Genomic DNA, 19,297 nt, shown 5'->3' on the forward strand with positions numbered 1-19,297 from the left:
ATCAGGTCATATTATTGCTACATATTCCTTATTTGACTTCAAATTCGTAATCCGTATATATCAAAATACCCAAGCTGCATATATTTAGTTAACCCTACTTTTTCATTACTGTAGGGCCCCAATCTGTAACACATGTTCTAGTATGTCATTGTTATATCTAAACTACTAATGCATCTATTTGTTCTGTTAGGTTTTTAATGTAAAACTGTTGCTGTATTTATTAGTAAATGTTGCAATAAGACATCACTTTCAACCAGAGTTCCTTCCTGACAATTTTTTCACCCAGCAAAGTCAGTTGGCTGAAGGATATCCTAGTGATAGGTCAATTGGACTTGATGTGAAAGAAAAAGAAGTTGGTAACCATGAAAATAAGGAAAAGAAACTAACCCTATTTGCTGAAAATAAGACAATGCCAAGATAAAAACTCTATTCATCACAAATTTGGATCCTGCCTGAATAGATTTCTGTGTGACGGCAAATGAAGAAATTCATCATTACTTGTTCAAATGGAAAGAAAAATATCTTGAAATCATTCTAAGACCGTACAGTGCTGATCTTTTCACTAAAATTCACACACTCTCTTTATTGAACTATATTTCAAAGTATTCCCTCTGCCACCTATCGACTTCAGGTAAGTACAATTTTTTCTGAAAATGAATGTAATCATTCTTATTCCTTTGTGTGTTTTGAGATAATAAAGGTTAGGAGTCGTGTTGTAATGGTTGTATCCCAAGTGATACATTTCTCTCTCATCCGCATGCCTCAAATGTCTGCCGCAAAGCAATGCACCACTATAAAATGCAAAGCAATGTGTCAAAAAAAAAAAAAAAATCCCCCAAACTCCTCCCAGCAACCTGCTTTATGGAGGCCAGCACGCCTCATTTGCATGTGTGTAGCACGACTTTGCGACATCATATGAGACTGTCCAACACTGTGTATGTTAAAACCTCATGAACGCCAACTTGGATCTCTTTTAGTCCCAACCCGCTGAAAAGACAGACATGAGGGCATTTGAAAGGTAGGCTGTTCCTATTTTCCCAACACTCCCCTCTGATCTCATGGTCACAGAGATGGCAGGGAGGTGTTGATCGCCTCTGCTGGGTGCTTCTCCAAAGTGGATGGTGCAGGTCTTGTCTTTGCATGTACTCTTATCTGTAGTCTGATGGTTGAGGAACACCGCATCTCCTGGGAAACTTCTCACATTTGAGACACTGCATGATGAGGCTGGTACAAACCAGAGCGATCGTCCACTGAGTCCATACCCAGAATCACTCCCATTGGCCAGTGGCGGTTGCAACTGTGTCGCCAGCCACAGGTCCATAACGTAATAGGGTACACTGTCAACCAGAACAGACTGCTGACTCACCACATCAGTTACTCCGTCCCACTTATACCTGTCGGTGCACCTATTTCCTGGCAGCTTCACCCAGACAGGATCCCCTTTGGCATACGACCCCCGCTCTTCCTTGTTAGCGACTGCTCTGTCGGGGTAAATTCCTTTTTCCTGGACGTGGTATTGGTAGATCGCATTTGCAAGCACTGTTCCTGGAGAGATTATCCAGTGTGATGTACCAGTATATGGCTTCCGAGATGGTGCACTGCTTCCTGGACGCAATTCTTTTGATGCTGCGATGGTTTCTCTCAGTGAAACCATTGCTAGATGGGAATAAGCACATCGCAGTCACAGCCACACTTTCCACTCCTCTAGGAACTGCCTTACCTGATGGCTGCAGAAGGCTGGGTCATTGTCAGCACCTATTCAGGCACACCTCTTTCAGATAACACAGATTACAGCTGGCGAATAATGTAGAAGGAGTCCTGGTGTCTGAGTGGTATCCAGATCATGAAACACGTAGTTCCACAATCGATGAGGGTGAGGAAGTGATTGCCACTGTAATGTGTGATATCCATGCCCACCCTCTTCCATGTCCAACTCACTCCCAACTCCCCCTTTTCTCACTGTATCAGAACTGGGTTGATTGATTGGCATGCCTCGTAACTTTTCACCTCTCTCCTAACATTTGTCTTTCCTACTACTGGGTCAATTATCTTGGCAAAATATAGGGTCTGCTTGATCCCAGGATGCCTGTACTGCTGATGAATCTCCATGATATGATCCGCATCCACATTACATGTGAATGCTTCACTTGGTCATTGCAGAGTCTGATAACCTCTCCAGGTATCAACCAGCACCCACTATTTAGGAACTTATGTCAGCACATCTGCTCTATTGATCACAACAGGTGTCTTTGATAATTAAATCATCAACCACAAGGGCAACTCCAAGGGCTAGTGAACTAATGTCCATCCAGACCATGAAATCGTTCCTGTAGATGCACCATTTCTCTTGCATTGGGTTGTCATGAGACACTCTGGCCACAGTCTCTGTCAGCATGTTCTATAGGATGCATCGTGCACTTCATCATCCCATCTCAACGATATGGATGTTGCACGTTATTTTATGGCCACCACTGCCACCCTGAGCAAACCACACACAGGGAAGTGGCACACCAGTTTTCCACAAACAGAAGAAATGCTCCAATGAGTAATGTTGGATGGGACCTCTGGAATATTACCATGTCTCCTCCAGCAGAGCCCCTCTTTGCTATCGCTCATGCACAGGCCAAGCACTTTTGCAGATATTCCGGTTCCTTGCATGTCGGACCGAAGTGCTCTTTGACTGACTGGGCAGACATGAGCCCCTCGTTTACAAAGATATCAATGCACACAACCTCACCCTATTACAAGGTCGCATATATAATCCCTGGTGCCATGTTGAGACCGAACCCCAGCCTGGTTAGACAATAGCAGGTTCCTTTAATTTCCACAGTCTGAAATGGCCACAGTACTTTTTCAATGTGTATCTGCAGGTAGGCCCCGCACAGGACCAAAATTGCCACGTCCGATCCCTTCTGCCACCACTCCCTTAATTTGAGCATGCAAACATCAGCCCCTACGATGTACTTATCAACATGTTGGTTAAGCTCAGACATGTTTGCTCTCTTGTAAGATGGCCATCAGGGGAATCATTCCTTGTGGGGGCCTGAGTTCATCCACCAGGTATGGAAGCAGCCAGCCATTAGTTGATCCATATCTGCAGTTCTTCTTCATACTACCTTCTGAGCCATGTTGGAGAGGAGTACTTTGGCAGTCAGTTCCACAAGGATATCTGGCTGATTGCCTGACCACTTTCCAGATGCAGTTCAAGCGTTGGTGTCCCTGTCGTACTCTGCATGAAAGTCAAACTCATCGAGGGTAATTATGGCGCAAATGCATTTCTCACATTGAGAGAACTCTATCTTGCCGGTGTTGTCCACCTAGCTAAGTAATTAAGTTAATCCTCAGAAGTAGATCATACCCAAGCAATTCCCCACCAAAAACTAGGGCTAATACAGGCTGCAGGCCCATTGATGGTGCTTACCCTGCAAGAGGCCAGCAAGCCTCTGCCTACAGTTAGCACTGAAATTCTCTCCTTTTACCAAGTGCCGCAACATGCCTTGCGCACAGAGGTTTGGGTGCACCCAGTGTCTACAAGCGCAAGGCGCTCATGCCCGTTAATATGCATGCTCACTATGGCAGCACCTTGTTTGTTCAGTGACAATCTAGGGAGAAGACTGACTCTGTGGCTTCGTCCCCTTGCCTGTTTCCCAGACATGGGCAGGCCAGGTGTCTCCAGTTTTTACACTTGTAGCACTGAGGCCCCTTAAGCCTCCGAATCAGTAAGCACGATGAGAGATGAGGCTCTCATTTACAAAGATATCGATAATCATGGGCCAAATAGTTGGGCCCTACACAGTTGTGGCAGGTTGTAACTGTGCGGCATCCGAAGAACAGATGCTTCACTTTGATCCTGACCAAAAGGCCAAGAGTAGCGCCTAGCGGTGAACCCGTGGAAAAAGAAAGGGAAAAAGGCAGCTGTAAACGACGAAAGGAAGAGAAAGAAAGACAGAGAAAAAAGATAAGATCATAACTTATGGTGGGAGAACGTGATGACGTTAAATTGGCCATGACAGCCCGTGGGTGGCGAGGATACCAATGAAATTCCGATGTACAAAGCAAACAGTGTCGACCAACAGCTGGGCGATAAGTGACCCTATTGAAAAGACACGTGGCCTTTGTGCAATCGGATTCAGCTGTTTTTATGTCCTCTCAAAAATAATTAAGTTGGGCATCTCTGTTTTTACGACCTGTCAAGTTCCATTAGAGAACACCCAAATGCCAACAGAGAAAGAAAGACAGCTCCTTTTTTGGGTATAGGCCGCCTGGCGAAGATTTGACGGACAGTGATCCGTTAATTCTGATTGGCCAACGACCTGAAACGGGAAGAGACCCAGTCCACGCCCCCACAATATAAGCAGCGAGCCTTGAGAGATTGACAGTCAGAGTTAGAGAGAGAGCTTTGCTTCCTTGGGTCCGACGAACGAAGATTCCCCCATCGATTGACCCTGTCACGTAGATAATTGAGTTGTCTGTCGGAGAGAGAAGAGAAAACCTCGCAGTTAACAAGTGGCCAGTCCCTAACTAAACAGCTAACTGCGATTGTACCCTGATTGAATACAAAGAAGTTTAAACAAAAAGAAACGCTTATTGACTTGGTCCCTTCAATTGTTTTGCATGACAAGTCTGTTTCAGGAAACCGGCCGTTGACATCATCGCCGAGAAAACACCAGAACCGACAACCGGGGGCATTCCACCACTGGACGACGCGCGGGTGACGTAAGTATCACATAACTGGTGTCGATGACCTGTGATACCTCGTTTCGGTAGGAAACGTGCGAACGAATTTCCACAGGCACACAATTTGTTTTCTTTTCTCTCTCGAAGGCACAAGATCTCCCTGTGAGAGTGGGAAGGGAAAGTTGAAAAAAAAAAAAAAGAAAACGAACAAAACAAGGAGGGAGAAAAAGAGAGAAAGCCAAAATTGAAAAAAAAAAGAAAAAAGAAGAAAAAAAAAAAAAAGAACGCCACGAGTGAAGCCAGACGACGAACTTTAATCAACTGATTATAAAGTCTGAACAGCTCGTTAGTTATTCTCATCCACCAGTCGCAGAAGAACACAAGTGCATCAGACCGGGTAAGTCCATTTTTTTTTTGCTGGTTCCCTCTTTTGTATGCTTTGCTTTCAGCGGCTGTCTGTGTTTTGTGTTGGGCGCTGTTACACCTTGTAGGGGGCGAGGAGTGGTAGGAGTGAAAAAAAAAAAAATAATAACATAATGTATTCTCAGGGAAGATTCGAGGCGGGTCAGTTGATGGGGGAAGGGTTAGAGCAGACTGTTGAGCTGCAGATGACCATGGAGCGGCCACTGTGGGGAATTAGCGTACCCGCATATGGGGGAGACCCGAGGGGAGTCAAGGAGTGGTTGGCGATAATAGAAAAAAAAAGATTAGTATATGGGTTGACCGATAGAGAAATGGTGCTGCTTGCCTGTGACGGAGCAGTTGCAGCGGCCTCAGAATATATATGCAAATGCCTGGAAAGTAACCCGGGCATAGCCTGGTCTGATTTTCGCGATCAGGTAAAGAGGAAATTCGCCGGCGAAAAGACCACAGTGCAGGCGGTGCGCGAGCTGTCTCGAATAGAGATGGCCGACGGGGAAGACGTGGATAGACTGGTCGACCGCATGCAAGAACTGGCGGTCCTGGCGTATCCGGTGACCGAACACCGCGATATGCCCACGACCCAAGCAATGCTAGTGGACACGATGGTGGATGCATTGCGGGACGAGGCGACCAAGATAGAGGTGCTAAAGAGTTGCCCAGACACTCTAGAAGAAGCACGCAAAATAGCTAAGAACTATGCGTGGTTGCAGAAAAGAATAATGGGGGAGGAGTCGCGAAATAGGAGCCGGGAACTGGGGAACAGAATGAGATATGGGGCCGGAGGACTCGCCCGGGGCCAGCCTGGATTTGTGTGCTGCAACTGTGGCGGCGAGGGCCACCGGTCGAGAGAGTGCCCCACTGTCCATGAGAAGACACCCCGACAGAATGAGGGAGTAAGAGTGGGCATCGTAAAGACCGAACTGAACGCGTGTCAGAGAGGAGGTAAAATTGACCGTTTCTCCTACAGCCACCAGTCCCACAGGTGTTGGCGGTGTGGAGACCTGAGACATATTAGGAGGGACTGTCCTGACCGAGGAAAAAGCCACCCGAGGGCGAAAGATCCTCTGGAGAGAGGGAATCAGAACCAAACCCCACCCCCTCGGCGAATCTGTAGAGAAAGAGAGGTAGGGCAGACAGGTAGGGTTGGAAAGAAACCACTGTCACAAGTTGCGATGCTCACGGGAGCGGGGTACCAGGAGAGAACCCTGAAACAGGAAAAGAGGAGAGCCCAGGTGTTCCCTCCGCTCACAAAAAAGGGAGAACTCACCTGTAATGTGATGATAGGAGCCACGCAGGTGAAGGCTCTGGTTGACACCGGAGCGATAATATCCCTAATAGATGCGGACGTCTGTCGGACTGTGGCAGGGAGGAGAAGGTTGTACCCGTCGGATGTGGGGCTCAGTCAGGCCGACGGTAGCTGGATGTCGGTGACAGGGAAGATATGGCTACCCGTTCGAGTGGCCGGAAAGAAAGAGAATTTCCCCCTGTATGTGGTACCCGGGCTATGCAACGAAATGATTCTGGGAGAGGATTGGCTCCGAGCGAGGGGAGCCACTCTGAGTTTTAATCCAGACGCGCTAACGGTGAGAGGGGTGAAGATACCACTAGGTGACACAAGGTCTGTCCCTCTCCCTATGGGAGCTGACAGCAACAGGAAGCTTTCCCCAAGAACGGTCGGAGCCTGTATGGGCAAGGTGGATAGCACCAAGGAACAGGGAGGAAAATTGTCCCAAGTCAAACGGGTAGCGACGTATAAGGTTAATAGGAAGGGAGTAACTCCTACAGATCCAGTAGTCCAAGAATCAGGGACGGTCCTCAAGGCGACGGCCGATAGGACTAATAGGACCAGGAAGGTCAAGAAGAAAAAAAAGGCAGCGTTTACTGGACAGTTAAGGCAGGGTGACCAAGTTTGGATGAGGGAGACGGGTAAAAAGATAAAGAATCCCGGGGGTAGTCAAACGCGAGATGAGGACAGAGTTCCTGATGACTATAGGGACGACACCGAGCGACGGTTTAAGACAAGAGAGACGACCTCCATAGAGCCTAGAAATATAGAGACGGACGGAAGGTTGGAACGGGAAATTTCAGGGTTCCACTCCACCAGCTATAGGAGGTCACGAAGAGCAGGCGCGGCTCGTGAAGAAAAGAGAGTGGAATGGCAGTTGACCGCAGAGTCAGCTGAGGAGTCGAACGAAGGGGATGAAGCGTGTCCAATACCCATCTCCTGGCTCCAGCAGATGGGGAGAGGTGAACCGAGGCTGCCGTTGAGGGGAGCAAGGGACTCCCTGTCCCAGGAGTAGTGTGACGTCCTTCCACCAAGGACCAGTGGGGGTCAGTAGGACAGAGACGGGAGGTTGGAGCGACATCTCCAGGTTTAAATGTGGTGCAGCTGTTTTCTCTGTGGATGCATGGAGGGCCCCCATGTGTTCGCACTGTTGGCAGATTGTGTCGCGGACTGACCTTGGAGGTAGCTAGGGACTAAAACGGAAGGCTTCAGGGGGAGGGGCGCCGTAAATAGCAGGAAAGAACTATAAGTAATTGAGAAGTATCTCGCAGTGAGTAAATTGGCCAACGGGGAGAGTAACTTAGCACGAGAAAGTCGCGTATTGAGCGAGGGTGTCTTGGGGGAATTTAAACTGTCGAGTAGAATATCTTAAAGAAACAAACGGTGCTGATATTGTTCTGTTTTGGAAAAAAAAAAAAAAGAAATTTAGAAATGCTCAGTCGAGAAGGATTTCTCCTTCACGGGACGGGAATTGAATATTGTTAGTGTAGCATTGAAACAGTTGTTGCACTTGGTCTCTGACCAAAATGGCGCTGCTGGGACAAATTATGGGACTGAAGGGCAGGATTGCCTCGGTCGGGGAGGATCTCTCCTTCACTGGATGAGAATAGTGCATGTTGGGTGTGGCGTTAGGGCAGATGCTGTACCTTGTTCCGAGTGAGAGAATGCTTATGGGACAAGTGAAGTTAAAAAAAAAAAAAAAAAAAAAAAAGGTGGGGGAAGAAAAAGAAAGAAAGATGGATATGTGGATAGGATTTGTTCAATGAGGTGTGAGAAAAGAAAATCTGGAGAGAGTTTTTAATTTGCAGATAGCTGGATAAGGATGTGAGGGGGGAGATGATGAAGATGAGAATACCAACGGCCAGCCACGCGTAGCGGCCAGAGAAAAAGAAAAGTGTACGTGTATGTGCGCAGTTGGGTGTGTTGTCATCGGGAAACCTGTACCCCCAGCATAGTGGCCCCGGGAAGGTTGAGAGACGTGTTATTGAAAATACGGGTTGAGCGACTGCATGATTTAAGGTAGCCTGTGGACCTCGTTAGACAGGCACTGCAGTGCTATGTTGCACTGGGGGAGGGATGCGCACCACTGAAGCACAGACGGCCGAGCAGCTGAGCGAAAGGAGGGGGCCGGCCGGTGCAGCACCCGGTTCTAACAGGTGTGGTGGAACGAGCGGAGGACGAGTCCGTTCGGGGGCCGCCTAAAATGGCCCTTAAAATTGTAAGAAAGTAGCGGGAGAATCAGTGAGGAAGAGAAAACACACCTATGGACGCACACGCGCACACCCACGCACACAGCAAGCAAGAAAAGAAAAAAAAGTATATGTATATATTTTTGCAGGACACTTCCATCTTACACCTGCAGACCAAAGATAAACAGAAGAGAAAACACACACACGCACACAGCAAGCAAAACACAAAAAAAAAAATAGTATTTTTGTATGACTCTTCCATCTTACACCTGTAAACCTAAGACAAACCAAAGACAGAAGAGGAGGGGGACACACACACCCACACTCTCCTAACAAACAAGACGTTTTTTTTTTTCTTCCCCTCCTTTCATTCCGCTTGTTTCTTGTTTTTTTTTTGTTGTTTTTTTGTTTTTGTTTTTTTACTTTATTTTGTCTTTTTTTTTCTCTGTTTTTTTTTTTGGTTTCTTACAACTAATGCGAACAATTAAAACTCCAGAGACTTTATCACTTTTCTTTTGGCATGCGATTAATATATTCTGGAAAGAGGGGCTGGCTCACGATTTGCGATTTTCTTTCCCCTTTTCTTCTCTCTCTCTCATTGAAACGGTCAGTGCAGTTGGCAATCCAGCCATCTGAGAAACAATTCACCTGGCAAAAGGTGTATTTTACGATGTAAAAGACATGTCGATGGGAGGGGAGTGGAATGAGAGACGCTCAAGGGTACAAAAATAGGAGTTGTCCCAGTCGTGAAGGATTTCTCCTCCACCGAAAGAGAACAAGAAATGGAAGTGCGGCATCCGAAGAACAGATGCTTCACTTTGATCCTGACCAAAAGGCCAAGAGTAGCGCCTAGCGGTGAACCCGTGGAAAAAGAAAGGGAAAAAAGGCAGCTGTAAACGACGAAAGGAAGAGAAAGAAGGACAGAGAAAAAAGATAAGATCATAACTTATGGTGGGAGAACGTGATGACGTTAAATTGGCCATGACAGCCCGTGGGTGGCGAGGATACCAATGAAATTCCGATGTACAAAGCAAACAGTGTCGACCAACAGCTGGGCGATAAGTGACCCTATTGAAAAGACACGTGGCCTTTGTGCAATCGGATTCAGCTGTTTTTATGTTCTCTCAAAAATAATTAAGTTGGGCATCTCTGTTTTTACGACCTGTCAAGTTCCATTAGAGAACACCCAAATGCCAACAGAGAAAGAAAGACAGCTCCTTTTTTGGGTATAGGCCGCCTGGCGAAGATTTGACGGACAGTGATCCGTTAATTCTGATTGGCCAATGACCTGAAACGGGAAGAGACCCAGTCCACGCCCCCACAATATAAGCAGCGAGCCTTGAGAGATTGACAGTCAGAGTTAGAGAGAGAGCTTTGCTTCCTTGGGTCCGACGAACGAAGATTCCCCCATCGATTGACCCTGTCACGTAGATAATTGAGTTGTCTGTCGGAGAGAGAAGAGAAAACCTCGCAGTTAACAAGTGGCCAGTCCCTAACTAAACAGCTAACTGCGATTGTACCCTGATTGAATACAAAGAAGTTTAAACAAAAAGAAACGCTTATTGACTTGGTCCCTTCAATTGTTTTGCATAACAAGTCTGTTTCAGGAAACTGGCCGTTGACATCATCGCCGAGAAAACACCAGAACCGACAACCGGGGGCATTCCACCACTGGACGACGCGCGAGTGACATAAGTGTCACACTGCGCCCAGATCCTGCAATCTACCCTGTGATGGCTACACCATTGCTGCTTGGTCTACAGTGCCGGGGTTTTTTTTTAGTACTGCCCATGTCTGCGCCAACACCTCTGAGATGTACTTGGGACGAGGCTCGGAGCAGATCTTTCACACTATCGGGCAATCCTGCAACAAATGCACACACCAGGCCTTTGTCCGACATTCTTCTGAACAAGATCGTGAGCTTCTTCAGTTCTGTCTGATAAACATCAACCATTTCCCCAGGATTTAACTTGTGTGCCATGTACTCCTTCCATGTGGCAACCGGATCTAGTGCAAACGCTGTGTAGAGGGCATTTTTGATGGTGAAGTCCACCTTCTTTATGTCAGTAAGCTGCTGGTATACAATGTATACACCCCCAGCTGGGCGCATTAGAACTATGCATTCCAGATGCTTCACACCGTTGAACTGGCATATCAATTCTGCCTTTTCCACCCATTTCTGCACGAACTGCTCAGCATTGCTGTGATCAAGCAGGGAATTAAGTTAGAGTCAAATCCCGCTGACATGCTGAAATAGCTTGTTGTAAGAGGTGCATCCCAAGTGATACATTTCTTTCTCTCTCTTCTGCATGCCTCAGCATGCCAATGTGTTTTAAAATGTCTGCCACAAAGCAATGCACTGCTACAATGCAAAACAATGTGTCCCCCTCCCCCAAATCCGCCACAACTCCTTCCAAGCGACCTAATTTATGGAGCCTGGTACTTTTTGCATTTGCATACGTGTAGCACGACTTTGCATGATCGTCCAAGACCACTCGAGACTGTATAAGACTGTGTGTGTAAAAACCTCATAGACGCCATCTTGGATCTCTTTTCGAAAGACAAACACAAAGGCATTTGAAAGATAGGCCATTCCTATTTTCCCCACAAGTTGAGTTTTGGGTTAGGTTTGTTTAGTGTTTCTGTTAGGTGTAAAGGGGCTTAGAGTAAGGATTAGGAGTAAGGATTAGGAGTAAGGATTAGGGTAAAGGTTTTAGGGTTAAGGGTCCCAGTTATGTATAGGGGTGTGGTTAGAGTAATGAGTAAGGTTTAGAGTTGTAGTTATAAAGTTTGGTTAGGGTTTTAGTTAAGGTAAGGGGGATTACTGTTTAAAATTTAAGGTTTTAGAGATAGGTAAGAAGTAGGGTTAAGCAGAGTTAAAGTTAGGATTAGTGTAAGAGTAAGGATTAAAGTAATAGGTAAGAGTTTAGGGTTGAGTTTAGGGTTACGGGCTTAAGAGTTAGGGTTAGGGGGTAATTAGGGTAATGGTTTTAGGGTTAAGGGTTGCAGTTACAATTAGAAGTGAGTTAGTGCTATGATTAAAGTTTAGATGTGGGATAAGGTTTTGGGTTGTAGTTTCAGGGTTTAGTTAAGGTTTGGGGTTAAGGTTCCAGGAGATAGGGTTTGAAATTGTAGATTTTATTGATAAGGTTAGGGGTATAGAATTATGGTTAGGTGGTAGTTAGGGCAAAGGTTTCAGATTTATGGGTTGCAGTTATGATTAAGGTAAGGTTAGTGTTATGAGTAGGGTTGGGGTTTGAGTTGTAGTATTAGGGTTATGATTTAGGGTTAGTGTTTGTTTAGGATTTTCGGTTTAGGTAAAGTGGCTTAAAGTTTTAAATTTTAGATTTTAAAAATAGGGTTAGGGAGTACAAGAATAGGTAAACTAAGAGTTAATCGAGAGTTTAGGGTTTAAGAGTTTGTTTTCATGGCATTCCCTATGGGTTGACCCTGCTACCACAATTGTCCAAAATCTACTAATCCAAGAACTCTCATCCATTTTTTTTCAGCACAGCCATCCAAATTTCTTGTGCTGCACACATCTCTTTATAAAAGTAAGATTGTTAAAGTTAGTGTTGGAGTTAAGAAAAGGATTTAGCATTAAAATTGAGTTAAGATTAGGTAAGCGTAACAGGTTTAGGGTTAGGTTGTTGTGTAAGAATTTAGGGTTCGGGTTTTAGTAATTAGGATTAAAGTTAGTGGTTAGAGTAAGGATTCAGAGTATTCAGGGTTAGTGTAGGTGTTACACAATGGATTGAGAGAGAGAGAGAGAGGTGAGTAAACGTGGAGTGTAGACACGTTTACCAGAACCGAGGGTCAGCTGACCAGATTACGTATGAGTGACGTGGTCAGGTTGGCTAGATCTGGAGACTGGATTTGGGCTTTCAAGAAGACGGACGGCTTAATAGCTGTTCCCTCCCCTTCACTGACGTGTTCAAAGCAAGCAAGATTCACTTCAATATTCTGTGTCGACATCTGGAAGGAGAATAAAATCTATAAAACCAATTCATCGTCTTGGAGTGATAAATCTTCGTCTAACAGGTACCAGTCTCCCTCCAAGAGAAAATGAATTCCAGATGGATCAACATCGACGACACATGAAGTAAGGTATGTCGAAGAAAATGCATGTAACACACACACACAAAAGCATATGAAACTAGACGATCATACGCACACGGAATTCTTTTATGACACGCATAATCCCCTTTTATGTTATACACTAAACGTCAATTTGGTGCTCCTCTATGATAACCCTAGTAAGAACTTCAATGATAAAGCTATGTAACATAGGTTTCAGGTTTTAAGGATAAAGCTTACGTTAGAAAGTGTTTAAGAATATAGTTCAGATTAACGTTTATGGTTAAGATTGGGTTAGGGTTTAAGTGTTGGTGTTAGGGTTTGGGTTAGGAAGGTTAAGGCTTAGGGTTATGTTAAGGAGTTAGGGTCGGGTTCAGGGTTAGGGTTGTTTAGGTTTTGGGCTTGGGATTTAAATCTTATGTTTTAGAAAGGGTAAGGAGGTAGGGTGAAGGTGTGTTAGAGAGGGTAAGAAGAAGGCTTGAAGTAATAGGGTGAGGGTTTGATAGTTTAGGGAAGGTTTTAAAAATTAAGGTTGCAAAGGTTAGGGTTGGTGTTAGGGTGAATATGTAGGGTTAGAATTAAGTTATGGTTGGGGTAATGGACTAAGTTTAGGGTTTTGAGTTAGGGTTAAGGTTTTAGTAGTTAAGATTAAAGGATAATGGTTAGAGTTTGAGTTAATATTCAGAGCTTTAGGGTTAAGTCTAGGTTTCAAAGATATTTTGTATTAGTTGAATCTGATTATTTCCCTAATTTCTAGCCTATTTTTACCTTGCCTATAAAGAAAACAGTGGTAATTTTACAAAATATTTTTATTAGTATCATAGTATTATTTCCGATGGTTCTAGTCCTGTTACGCCTTGTATAATAAGTAAAACAGACAGCAGTGATTTAAAAAAAATTATTTGTTTTTCTAGGTATTTTCCTTAATCCTTGATTATTATTTTTACCTTGTAAAATAGAGAAAAAACCGCGGATTTAAAGATATTTTCATTTGTTTTATCCATTTATTTCCCTTGGGTATAGTCCATTTAAAAAATTTTTTTTTACCTTGTTTACTAAAGAAAACAGCAGTAATTTAGTTATTTCCCTTGATTCTAGTTTATTTTTTCTTGTTCATTAGAGAAGATGATGATGAATTTGAAAATGTTGTCATTAGTTTCATCAAGTTATTTCCCTTGATTCCAGTCTATTCTTTACCTTGTTTAATAGAGAATACAGGGGTTATTTTAAAGATATTTTTATTAGTTTCATCTAATTATTTCCCTTGATTCTAGTCTATTTTTACCTTATTTCATAGAGAAAAACAGCAGTGATTTTAAAGATATTTACATTAATTTCATCTAGTTATTTACCTCAATTCTTATCTATTTTAAACTTGTTTAATAGAGAAGACTGTGGTGATTTTAAAGATATTTTCATTTGTTTAATCAAGTTATTTCCTTTGGTTCTATTGAAAAAATAATTTTTTTTATCTTGTTTAATAAAGAAGACAATAATGATTTTAAAGATATTTTAATTAGTTTCATCCAGTTATTTCCCTTTATTCTAGTCTTGGCAGACCAATACGAGAGTGCCCATCATCAAAAATGTTTTTTGCGCCTTTTAAAAACTTTTTCCCAATGATCATCATAGATTACAGACTTAAGTATCATATTGGCAAAAAAGAACCCCCCCCCCCAAAAAAAAAACAACAACAACAACAACAAAAAACAAGACAAAACAATTTAATGACTTTTAAGATGGGGGGTACACTTTCTTGTTATAACGTTCTACTTCAGTTCTACCTGACTTGCTGTCCATTTCTTTATCGACGTGTCACATGATTAGAATGTTATATCAAGAAAGTTAAACCACCTTCTTAAAAAAGGTATTTTTTTTTCTTTTTCAAATTTTTTTCTGCTATTATTATACTTAAGTGTGTAATCTATGAGAATCGTCAGAAAGAAAAAATTAAAAAAGGCGAAAAAGATTGATTTTTATGGGGTGGGCACTCTCGTGCTGCTCTGCCCTAGTCTTTCTTTCTTTTTTTTTTTTTTACTTATTGAATAGAGAAGACAGTGATAATTTTAAAGACATTTACATTAGTTTTATCAAATGATTTCCTTTGATTCTAGTCTATTTTAACCTTCTTAATAATACTGTGGTGATTTTAAAGATATTTGTATTAGTCTCATCTAATCATTTTACTTAATTCTAATTTATTTTTGCCTACTTTAATAGAGATAACAGTGGTGATTTAAAAAATATAATTTGATTAGTTTTATCTAGTTATTTTCTCTTTATTTTAGTTTATTTTTTACCTTGTTTAATATAGCGAACAGAGGTGATTTTAAAGATAATTTGATTAGTTTTATCTAGTTATTTCCCTTGATTCTAATCTATTCTGACCTTGTTTAATAAAGAAAACAACGGTAATTTTAAAGATATTTGAATTAGTTTCATCCTTTGATTCTAGTATATTTTTATCTTGTTTAATAGCGAAGGTAGTGGTGATTTTAGAGACATTTTCAATTAGTTTAATCAAGTTATATCCCTTGATTCTAGTCTATTTTTACCTTGTTTTATAGAGTAAACAGTAATGACTTTAAAGATATTTTCATTAGTTTTATCTCCCTTGATTCTAGTTTAATTTTTCCTTTCTTTTAAGAGAAGAAAGTTATAATTTTAAAGATATTTAAATGAGTTTACTGAAGATATTTGCCTTGATTCTAGTTTATTTTCATTAGTTTCATCTAATTATTTCCCTTTATTCTAGTTTATTTTTACCTTGTTTAAAGCAGATAGTGGTGACTTTAAAGATATTTCCATTAGTTTCATCTAATTATTTTCCTTATTCTAGTCCATTTTTTCCTTGTTGTATTGAGACGACAGCAGTGTTTTCATTAGTGTCAGAATTTAATTCTTCCATCTACCCTTCTTTCTTTTCTTCTTTCTTTAACACACCCCTCTATGCAAGTAGTCATAGACTGCTACTCAAAGACTGTTTCCTTGTTGATGATTCGTTGAGTGATTTTTTTTTTTGCTCGCCGATTGAAGCAAAAATGGAAGTGAAAAAAATAACTAGATGAAACTAATGTAAATATCTTTAAAATCACAGACATTTTCTTAATAAAACGACGTAAAAATATACTAAAATCAAACGAATAGCAAAATTAAACTAATGTCCGAATTTAACTTAGTAACAGCCAAATTATGCGTCTTTAAATGCTAGAACCTATAATAATCAATTACATATAACCATTCTAATTTTTTTACTTGTTTTATTGAGAAAATGTCGGTGCTTTTAAAGATAGTAGCATGAGTTTCATCTAGTCTATTTTACCTTGTTTAATAGAGAAGACAGTGATGACTTTAGAGATATTATCGTTAGCTTCATCTAGTAATTTTCATTGATTTTAATTTATTTTTGTCTAATTTAATAGAGAAAACAGCTGTGATTTTAAAATGATAATTTAATTAGTCTTATCAAGTTATTTTCTTTGATTCCAGTCTCTTTTAATCTAGTTTCAAAAACAAAGCAGTGATTTTAAAGATATTTTCATTAGATTTATCAAGTTATTTCCTTTGATTCTAGTCTATTTATACCTTTTTAATAGAGAAAACAGTGTATATTTAAAAGATATCTTCATAAGTCTTAACTAGTTATTTCCCTTGGTGTTGGTCTATTTTTACCTTGTTAAGAAAACAGCGTCAATTATATAGATATTCTCATTATTATCTTCTAGTTATTTCTCTTGATTCTAGTTCATTTATGTTATTCATAAAAAAGAAAACAGCGAGTATTTCAAAGATTTATTGATTAGTTTTATCCGTTTAATTCCCTTGTTTATGTTTACCTTATTTAATAATGAAAACAACGGTAATTTTTAATATATTTATATTAGTTATTTCCTTGATTGTATTCTATTTTTACCTTGTTCACCTTGAGAAGACAGTGGTGATTTCAAAGATATTTTCGTTAGTCTCATCTACTAAATTTTATTTGATTTCAATCTATTTTACATAGTTTAATAGAGAAAAACGCTGTGATTTTAAAAACATAATTTGATAAGTTTAATTGAGTTATTTCCCTTGATTTTAGCATATTTTAACCTCGTTTAATAGAGAAAATAGTAGTAATTTATAAGATATATTATTTAGATTCATTAAGTTATTTCCCTTGATTCTAGTTTATTTTTACCTTATTCAGTAGAGAAATCAGCATACATTTTGAAGTTATCGTTATTAGTTTAATCTAGTCCCCCCCATTGATTCCTATCTGTTTTTACTTAGTTTAATAAAGAAAACAGCGGTATCTTCTAGTTATTTCCCTTGATTCTAGCTTATTAGTTGCATAAAAAAGGAAAGCAGCGGCGATTTTAAAGATAATTAGATTAATTTTATATAGTTATTTCCATTGAATCTAGTCTATTTTTACCTTGTTTAATAAAGAAAAAAAAAAACGTAATTTTAAAGATATTTACATTAGTTTCATCTAATTATTTCCTTTCATTCTCGTCAATTTTCATCTTGTTTAATAAAGAAAACAGCAGTAATTTTAAATATATTTTCATCACATTAATTTAATTTTAAAGATATGTTAATGAGTTTACTGAAGGTATTGATCTTGATTCTAATTTATTTTTATCTTGTTTAATAGAGAAAACAGTGGTGATTTTAAATATATTTTCATGAATTTCATTAAGTTATTTCCCTTGATACCAATCTATTTTTACTTTGTTATAAAAAGAAGACTGGTAATTTTAAAGATATTTTAATGAGTTTACTAAAGTTATGGACCTTAATTCTAGTTTATTTTTTACTTTGTTTAACAGAGAAGACAGTGGTGATTTTAAAGATATTTTCATTAGTTTGATCTAGTTATTTCCCTTGATTGTAGTTTTTTACATTGTTTTATAGAGTTACCTTAATTCTAGTATTTTTTCATTGATTAATAGAGAAGACATTAGTAATTTTAAAGATATTTTGATGAGTTTCATCAAGTATTTCTCCTTGATTCTAGTTTATTTTTACTTTGTTTATTAGAGAATACAGTGGTGATATTAAAGCTATTTTCATTAGTTTTATCTAGTTATTTACCGTGTTTTATAGAGGAAAAGACTGTTATTTTAAAAATATTTATTTATATTATGGAAACTAAGTTGACTACACAAGCGAACTCATACATGCAAACTGATGATCTTAAGATAAACACGATTATCGCCTGTCAACTCTGGCAACACTATGCCTTGCCACTAAGAGGTGATAAAGCTACGTTGACTTCCGTTTGGTATTATTCATTCTCTTTTCGCTGGAACTCTCAACAAGTGAAAATGTGATGATAGATGCACTCAGGTCTGCGAATGCCAGTCTGACACCGATTTTGCCATCGACCTCTCATCAAGAACTCAAGGCCAAAACGCAAGTAACATAATACTCTTACCATATTTGTTTTGTACTATAATGTAAATAAATTACTTAGGTTATAATCATATAACGGCATACCATGTGTCTTCATTACGTGACCTTTGCTTCTTCTCTGACTGAGAATGAGATCGCCAATTATGTTAACAGGTAACTCTGTCCTCTATAAATTTCATCTAGTTATTTTTCCTTATTCTTGTCTATTTTTTACCTTATTTAATAGAGAAAACAGCAGTTATTATAAAGATATTTACATTTGTTATATCTTGTTATTTCCCTTTATTCTAGTTTATTTTTATCTTCTTTATTAAAGAAGAAAATGGTGATATGAAAGATATTTTCGTTAGTTTCATTAAATTTTTTCTCTTGATTTTAGTATATTTTTACCTTGTTTAATGGTGAATATAGTCATAATTTTAAAGATATATTTAGTAGTTTTATCTAGTTATTTCCCTTGATTCTAGCCCATTTTTATCTTGTTTAATATAGAAAATTTGATTTTAAAGATATTTTTATTAGTTTCATACCTTAATTTTAATCTATTTTTACCTTGTTTAATAGAGAAAAAGCAGTGAGTTTTAAGATATTTTTATTAGTGTCATCCAGTAATGTCTTTTGATTCTAGTTTATTTTACCTTGTTTAATAGTATGTACAGGCAAAAATGGCAGGATAAAGATAGGGGGACACAATTTGGAAAAGTGATTTATCATATTTTTTTGTAGGTTTCTGACTACTTTTTAATTGTATTTGAAAGATTAAAGACTAAAGTCAATTTCCAAAAGGAAAAAAATATTTGTACACGTGACAAAAAAGTTATAAAACATGTTTTCACGGCGGGCTAACCAATTTAGCTAAATTTTGAAGTTAAATAAATTCATTGTAAAACTCCTTTGAAAGATAAATATTAGTTTTCTGGATCTATTTCAAAGATAATTTGTAAAGTCCTAAGATATTGAATTAAATAAAAAAAATCCACTTTGTACAAAAAATAACTTAATTAGCTGCCAAAAGCAAGAGATTCTTGCTTCGTTCAACCAGTTGAAAACAAAGTCCTCGTCGTGTGGTTTATACAGAAGCTCAAAATTTCAGACAGTCGAAAGACTGTCTGAAAATGACGTCAGGTAGTTAAAGGGAGGTAGGGGGTGGTGTTTTTTTCTCCCACATGTGTATCCGTACCTTCCTATCGTGAACGTTTTTCTAATTTTTACTATTTTGTAATTTAATTATTTTTCTTTGTTCTTG

The sequence above is a fragment of the Euprymna scolopes genome, chromosome 4 (assembly GCF_053919585.1).
Source record: "Euprymna scolopes isolate OS-2025 chromosome 4, ASM5391958v1, whole genome shotgun sequence".
NCBI classification, from domain to species: Eukaryota; Metazoa; Mollusca; class Cephalopoda; order Sepiida; family Sepiolidae; genus Euprymna; species Euprymna scolopes.